Genomic DNA, 8811 nt, shown 5'->3' with positions numbered 1-8811 from the left:
TTTGGCTGCACCTAGACAAAATCTGGCATCATATTCGGTTTCAGCACGTCGAATAACCAAGGAAACTGATGCAACATCGTTTTCTTCGCGACCACAGCTCACGAAAAACTCAATCATAGAAGTTGATATTCGTGTTCGATATGATGGCATATAACTTGAGTACACATTGTCGTAGGCCGATGAAACCGCGTGCAATAGCTTCGTCTCGTCGAACTACACGAGTGCAATGCGCGAAGTTTGCGTGTGAACGATTTGCCTTCGAGAAAAAGTCGATTATACATATGCGTTTTTACGACATCGTGGGAATCACTTTTTTTTGGCTGCACCTAGACAAAATCTGGCATCATATTCGGTTTCAGCACGTCGAATAACCAAGGAAACTGATGCAACATCGTTTTCTTCGCGACCACAGCTCACGAAAAACTCAATCATAGAAGTTGATATTTCTGTTCGATATGATGGCATATAACTTGAGTACACATTGTCGTAGGCCGATGAAACCGCGTGCAATAGCTTCGTCTCGTCGAACTACACGAGTGCAATGCGCGAAGTTTGCGTGTGAACGATTTGTCTTCGAGAAAAAGTCGATTATACATATGCGTTTTTACGACATCGTGGGAATCACTTTTTTTTGGCTGCACCTAGACAAAATCTGGCATCATATTCGGTTTCAGCACGTCGAATAACCAAGGAAACTGATGCAACATCGTTTTCTTCGCGACCACAGCTCACGAAAAACTCAATCATAGAAGTTGATATTCGTGTTCGATATGATGGCATATAACTTGAGTACACATTGTCGTAGGCCGATGAAACCGCGTGCAATAGCTTCGTCTCGTCGAACTACACGAGTACAACGCGCGAAGTTTGCGTGTGAACGATTTGTCTTCGAGAAAAAGTCGATTGTACATATGCGTTTTTACGACATCGTGGGAATCACTTTTTTTTGGCTGCACCTAGACAAAATCTGGCATCATATTCGGTTTCAGCACGTCGAATAACCAAGGAAACTGATGCAACATCGTTTTCTTCGCGACCACAGCTCACGAAAAACTCAATCATAGAAGTTGATATTCGTGTTCGATATGATGGCATATAACTTGAGTACACATTGTCGTAGGCCGATGAAACCGCGTGCAATAGCTTCGTCTCGTCGAACTACACGAGTGCAATGCGCGAAGTTTGCGTGTGAACGATTTGCCTTCGAGAAAAAGTCGATTATAAATATGCGTTTTTACGACATCGTGGGAATCACTTTTTTTTGGCTGCACCTAGACAAAATCTGGCATCATATTCGGTTTCAGCACGTCGAATAACCAAGGAAACTGATGCAACATCGTTTTCTTCGCGACCACAGCTCACGAAAAACTCAATCATAGAAGTTGATATTTCTGTTCGATATGATGGCATATAACTTGAGTACACATTGTCGTAGGCCGATGAAACCGCGTGCAATAGCTTCGTCTCGTCGAACTACACGAGTGCAATGCGCGAAGTTTGCGTGTGAACGATTTGTCTTCGAGAAAAAGTCGATTATACATATGCGTTTTTACGACATCGTGGGAATCACTTTTTTTTGGCTGCACCTAGACAAAATCTGGCATCATATTCGGTTTCAGCACGTCGAATAACCAAGGAAACTGATGCAACATCGTTTTCTTCGCGACCACAGCTCACGAAAAACTCAATCATAGAAGTTGATATTCGTGTTCGATATGATGGCATATAACTTGAGTACACATTGTCGTAGGCCGATGAAACCGCGTGCAATAGCTTCGTCTCGTCGAACTACACGAGTACAACGCGCGAAGTTTGCGTGTGAACGATTTGTCTTCGAGAAAAAGTCGATTGTACATATGCGTTTTTACGACATCGTGGGAATCACTTTTTTTTGGCTGCACCTAGACAAAATCTGGCATCATATTCGGTTTCAGCACGTCGAATAACCAAGGAAATTGATGCAACATCGTTTTCTTCGCGACCACAGCTCACGAAAAACTCAATCATAGAAGTTGATATTCGTGTTCGATATGATGGCATATAACTTGAGTACACATTGTCGTAGGCCGATGAAACCGCGTGCAATAGCTTCGTCTCGTCGAACTACACGAGTGCAATGCGCGAAGTTTGCGTGTGAACGATTTGCCTTCGAGAAAAAGTCGATTATACATATGCGTTTTTACGACATCGTGGGAATCACTTTTTTTTGGCTGCACCTAGACAAAATCTGGCATCATATTCGGTTTCAGCACGTCGAATAACCAAGGAAACTGATGCAACATCGTTTTCTTCGCGACCACAGCTCACGAAAAACTCAATCATAGAAGTTGATATTTCTGTTCGATATGATGGCATATAACTTGAGTACACATTGTCGTAGGCCGATGAAACCGCGTGCAATAGCTTCGTCTCGTCGAACTACACGAGTGCAATGCGCGAAGTTTGCGTGTGAACGATTTGTCTTCGAGAAAAAGTCGATTATACATATGCGTTTTTACGACATCGTGGGAATCACTTTTTTTTGGCTGCACCTAGACAAAATCTGGCATCATATTCGGTTTCAGCACGTCGAATAACCAAGGAAACTGATGCAACATCGTTTTCTTCGCGACCACAGCTCACGAAAAACTCAATCATAGAAGTTGATATTCGTGTTCGATATGATGGCATATAACTTGAGTACACATTGTCGTAGGCCGATGAAACCGCGTGCAATAGCTTCGTCTCGTCGAACTACACGAGTACAACGCGCGAAGTTTGCGTGTGAACGATTTGTCTTCGAGAAAAAGTCGATTGTACATATGCGTTTTTACGACATCGTGGGAATCACTTTTTTTTGGCTGCACCTAGACAAAATCTGGCATCATATTCGGTTTCAGCACGTCGAATAACCAAGGAAACTGATGCAACATCGTTTTCTTCGCGACCACAGCTCACGAAAAACTCAATCATAGAAGTTGATATTCGTGTTCGATATGATGGCATATAACTTGAGTACCCATTGTCGTAGGCCGATGAAACCGCGTGCAATAGCTTCGTCTCGTCGAACTACACCAGTGCAATGCGCGAAGTTTGCGTGTGAACGATTTGTCTTCGAGAAAAAGTCGATTATACATATGCGTTTTTACGACATCGTGGGAATCACTTTTTTTTGGCTGCACCTAGACAAAATCTGGCATCATATTCGGTTTCAGCACGTCGAATAACCAAGGAAACTGATGCAACATCGTTTTCTTCGCGACCACAGCTCACGAAAAACTCAATCATAGAAGTTGATATTCGTGTTCGATATGATGGCATATAACTTGAGTACACATTGTCGTAGGCCGATGAAACCGCGTGCAATAGCTTCGTCTCGTCGAACTACACGAGTACAACGCGCGAAGTTTGCGTGTGAACGATTTGTCTTCGAGAAAAAGTCGATTGTACATATGCGTTTTTACGACATCGTGGGAATCACTTTTTTTTGGCTGCACCTAGACAAAATCTGGCATCATATTCGGTTTCAGCACGTCGAATAACCAAGGAAACTAATGCAACATCGTTTTCTTCGCGACCACAGCTCACGAAAAACTCAATCATAGAAGTTGATATTCGTGTTCGATATGATGGCATATAACTTGAGTACCCATTGTCGTAGGCCGATGAAACCGCGTGCAATAGCTTCGTCTCGTCGAACTACACGAGTGCAATGCGCGAAGTTTGCGTGTGAACGATTTGTCTTCGAGAAAAAGTCGATTATACATATATGCGTTTTTACGACATCGTGGGAATCACTTTTTTTTGGCTGCACCTAGACAAAATCTGGCATCATATTCGGTTTCAGCACGTCGAATAACCAAGGAAACTGATGCAACATCGTTTTCTTCGCGACCACAGCTCACGAAAAACTCAATCATAGAAGTTGATATTCGTGTTCGATATGATGGCATATAACTTGAGTACACATTGTCGTAGGCCGATGAAACCGCGTGCAATAGCTTCGTCTCGTCGAACTACACGAGTACAACGCGCGAAGTTTGCGTGTGAACGATTTGTCTTCGAGAAAAAGTCGATTGTACATATGCGTTTTTACGACATCGTGGGAATCACTTTTTTTTGGCTGCACCTAGACAAAATCTGGCATCATATTCGGTTTCAGCACGTCGAATAACCAAGGAAACTGATGCAACATCGTTTTCTTCGCGACCACAGCTCACGAAAAACTCAATCATAGAAGTTGATATTCGTGTTCGATATGATGGCATATAACTTGAGTACACATTGTCGTAGGCCGATGAAACCGCGTGCAATAGCTTCGTCTCGTCGAACTACACGAGTGCAATGCGCGAAGTTTGCGTGTGAACGATTTGCCTTCGAGAAAAAGTCGATTATACATATGCGTTTTTACGACATCGTGGGAATCACTTTTTTTTGGCTGCACCTAGACAAAATCTGGCATCATATTCGGTTTCAGCACGTCGAATAACCAAGGAAACTGATGCAACATCGTTTTCTTCGCGACCACAGCTCACGAAAAACTCAATCATAGAAGTTGATATTTCTGTTCGATATGATGGCATATAACTTGAGTACACATTGTCGTAGGCCGATGAAACCGCGTGCAATAGCTTCGTCTCGTCGAACTACACGAGTGCAATGCGCGAAGTTTGCGTGTGAACGATTTGTCTTCGAGAAAAAGTCGATTATACATATGCGTTTTTACGACATCGTGGGAATCACTTTTTTTTGGCTGCACCTAGACAAAATCTGGCATCATATTCGGTTTCAGCACGTCGAATAACCAAGGAAACTGATGCAACATCGTTTTCTTCGCGACCACAGCTCACGAAAAACTCAATCATAGAAGTTGATATTCGTGTTCGATATGATGGCATATAACTTGAGTACCCATTGTCGTAGGCCGATGAAACCGCGTGCAATAGCTTCGTCTCGTCGAACTACACGAGTGCAATGCGCGAAGTTTGCGTGTGAACGATTTGTCTTCGAGAAAAAGTCGATTATACATATGCGTTTTTACGACATCGTGGGAATCACTTTTTTTTGGCTGCACCTAGACAAAATCTGGCATCATATTCGGTTTCAGCACGTCGAATAACCAAGGAAACTGATGCAACATCGTTTTCTTCGCGACCACAGCTCACGAAAAACTCAATCATAGAAGTTGATATTCGTGTTCGATATGATGGCATATAACTTGAGTACACATTGTCGTAGGCCGATGAAACCGCGTGCAATAGCTTCGTCTCGTCGAACTACACGAGTACAACGCGCGAAGTTTGCGTGTGAACGATTTGTCTTCGAGAAAAAGTCGATTGTACATATGCGTTTTTACGACATCGTGGGAATCACTTTTTTTTGGCTGCACCTAGACAAAATCTGGCATCATATTCGGTTTCAGCACGTCGAATAACCAAGGAAACTGATGCAACATCGTTTTCTTCGCGACCACAGCTCACGAAAAACTCAATCATAGAAGTTGATATTCGTGTTCGATATGATGGCATATAACTTGAGTACCCATTGTCGTAGGCCGATGAAACCGCGTGCAATAGCTTCGTCTCGTCGAACTACACGAGTACAACGCGCGAAGTTTGCGTGTGAACGATTTGTCTTCGAGAAAAAGTCGATTGTACATATGCGTTTTTACGACATCGTGGGAATCACTTTTTTTTGGCTGCACCTAGACAAAATCTGGCATCATATTCGGTTTCAGCACGTCGAATAACCAAGGAAACTGATGCAACATCGTTTTCTTCGCGACCACAGCTCACGAAAAACTCAATCATAGAAGTTGATATTCGTGTTCGATATGATGGCATATAACTTGAGTACACATTGTCGTAGGCCGATGAAACCGCGTGCAATAGCTTCGTCTCGTCGAACTACACGAGTGCAATGCGCGAAGTTTGCGTGTGAACGATTTGCCTTCGAGAAAAAGTCGATTATACATATGCGTTTTTACGACATCGTGGGAATCACTTTTTTTTGGCTGCACCTAGACAAAATCTGGCATCATATTCGGTTTCAGCACGTCGAATAACCAAGGAAACTGATGCAACATCGTTTTCTTCGCGACCACAGCTCACGAAAAACTCAATCATAGAAGTTGATATTCGTGTTCGATATGATGGCATATAACTTGAGTACACATTGTCGTAGGCCGATGAAACCGCGTGCAATAGCTTCGTCTCGTCGAACTACACGAGTACAACGCGCGAAGTTTGCGTGTGAACGATTTGTCTTCGAGAAAAAGTCGATTGTACATATGCGTTTTTACGACATCGTGGGAATCACTTTTTTTTGGCTGCACCTAGACAAAATCTGGCATCATATTCGGTTTCAGCACGTCGAATAACCAAGGAAACTGATGCAACATCGTTTTCTTCGCGACCACAGCTCACGAAAAACTCAATCATAGAAGTTGATATTCGTGTTCGATATGATGGCATATAACTTGAGTACCCATTGTCGTAGGCCGATGAAACCGCGTGCAATAGCTTCGTCTCGTCGAACTACACGAGCGCAATGCGCGAAGTTTGCGTGTGAACGATTTGTCTTCGAGAAAAAGTCGATTATACATATGCGTTTTTACGACATCGTGGGAATCACTTTTTTTTGGCTGCACCTAGACAAAATCTGGCATCATATTCGGTTTCAGCACGTCGAATAACCAAGGAAACTGATGCAACATCGTTTTCTTCGCGACCACAGCTCACGAAAAACTCAATCATAGAAGTTGATATTCGTGTTCGATATGATGGCATATAACTTGAGTACACATTGTCGTAGGCCGATGAAACCGCGTGCAATAGCTTCGTCTCGTCGAACTACACGAGTACAACGCGCGAAGTTTGCGTGTGAACGATTTGTCTTCGAGAAAAAGTCGATTGTACATATGCGTTTTTACGACATCGTGGGAATCACTTTTTTTTGGCTGCACCTAGACAAAATCTGGCATCATATTCGGTTTCAGCACGTCGAATAACCAAGGAAACTGATGCAACATCGTTTTCTTCGCGACCACAGCTCACGAAAAACTCAATCATAGAAGTTGATATTCGTGTTCGATATGATGGCATATAACTTGAGTACACATTGTCGTAGGCCGATGAAACCGCGTGCAATAGCTTCGTCTCGTCGAACTACACGAGTGCAATGCGCGAAGTTTGCGTGTGAACGATTTGCCTTCGAGAAAAAGTCGATTATACATATGCGTTTTTACGACATCGTGGGAATCACTTTTTTTTGGCTGCACCTAGACAAAATCTGGCATCATATTCGGTTTCAGCACGTCGAATAACCAAGGAAACTGATGCAACATCGTTTTCTTCGCGACCACAGCTCACGAAAAACTCAATCATAGAAGTTGATATTTCTGTTCGATATGATGGCATATAACTTGAGTACACATTGTCGTAGGCCGATGAAACCGCGTGCAATAGCTTCGTCTCGTCGAACTACACGAGTGCAATGCGCGAAGTTTGCGTGTGAACGATTTGTCTTCGAGAAAAAGTCGATTATACATATGCGTTTTTACGACATCGTGGGAATCACTTTTTTTTGGCTGCACCTAGACAAAATCTGGCATCATATTCGGTTTCAGCACGTCGAATAACCAAGGAAACTGATGCAACATCGTTTTCTTCGCGACCACAGCTCACGAAAAACTCAATCATAGAAGTTGATATTCGTGTTCGATATGATGGCATATAACTTGAGTACACATTGTCGTAGGCCGATGAAACCGCGTGCAATAGCTTCGTCTCGTCGAACTACACGAGTACAACGCGCGAAGTTTGCGTGTGAACGATTTGTCTTCGAGAAAAAGTCGATTGTACATATGCGTTTTTACGACATCGTGGGAATCACTTTTTTTTGGCTGCACCTAGACAAAATCTGGCATCATATTCGGTTTCAGCACGTCGAATAACCAAGGAAACTGATGCAACATCGTTTTCTTCGCGACCACAGCTCACGAAAAACTCAATCATAGAAGTTGATATTCGTGTTCGATATGATGGCATATAACTTGAGTACCCATTGTCGTAGGCCGATGAAACCGCGTGCAATAGCTTCGTCTCGTCGAACTACACGAGTACAACGCGCGAAGTTTGCGTGTGAACGATTTGTCTTCGAGAAAAAGTCGATTGTACATATGCGTTTTTACGACATCGTGGGAATCACTTTTTTTTGGCTGCACCTAGACAAAATCTGGCATCATATTCGGTTTCAGCACGTCGAATAACCAAGGAAACTGATGCAACATCGTTTTCTTCGCGACCACAGCTCACGAAAAACTCAATCATAGAAGTTGATATTCGTGTTCGATATGATGGCATATAACTTGAGTACACATTGTCGTAGGCCGATGAAACCGCGTGCAATAGCTTCGTCTCGTCGAACTACACGAGTGCAATGCGCGAAGTTTGCGTGTGAACGATTTGCCTTCGAGAAAAAGTCGATTATACATATGCGTTTTTACGACATCGTGGGAATCACTTTTTTTTGGCTGCACCTAGACAAAATCTGGCATCATATTCGGTTTCAGCACGTCGAATAACCAAGGAAACTGATGCAACATCGTTTTCTTCGCGACCACAGCTCACGAAAAACTCAATCATAGAAGTTGATATTCGTGTTCGATATGATGGCATATAACTTGAGTACACATTGTCGTAGGCCGATGAAACCGCGTGCAATAGCTTCGTCTCGTCGAACTACACGAGTACAACGCGCGAAGTTTGCGTGTGAACGATTTGTCTTCGAGAAAAAGTCGATTGTACATATGCGTTTTTACGACATCGTGGG

The sequence above is a fragment of the Diachasmimorpha longicaudata genome, unplaced genomic scaffold (assembly GCF_034640455.1).
Source record: "Diachasmimorpha longicaudata isolate KC_UGA_2023 unplaced genomic scaffold, iyDiaLong2 ctg00000057.1, whole genome shotgun sequence".
NCBI classification, from domain to species: Eukaryota; Metazoa; Arthropoda; class Insecta; order Hymenoptera; family Braconidae; genus Diachasmimorpha; species Diachasmimorpha longicaudata.
This window is presented reverse-complemented; position numbering follows the sequence as displayed.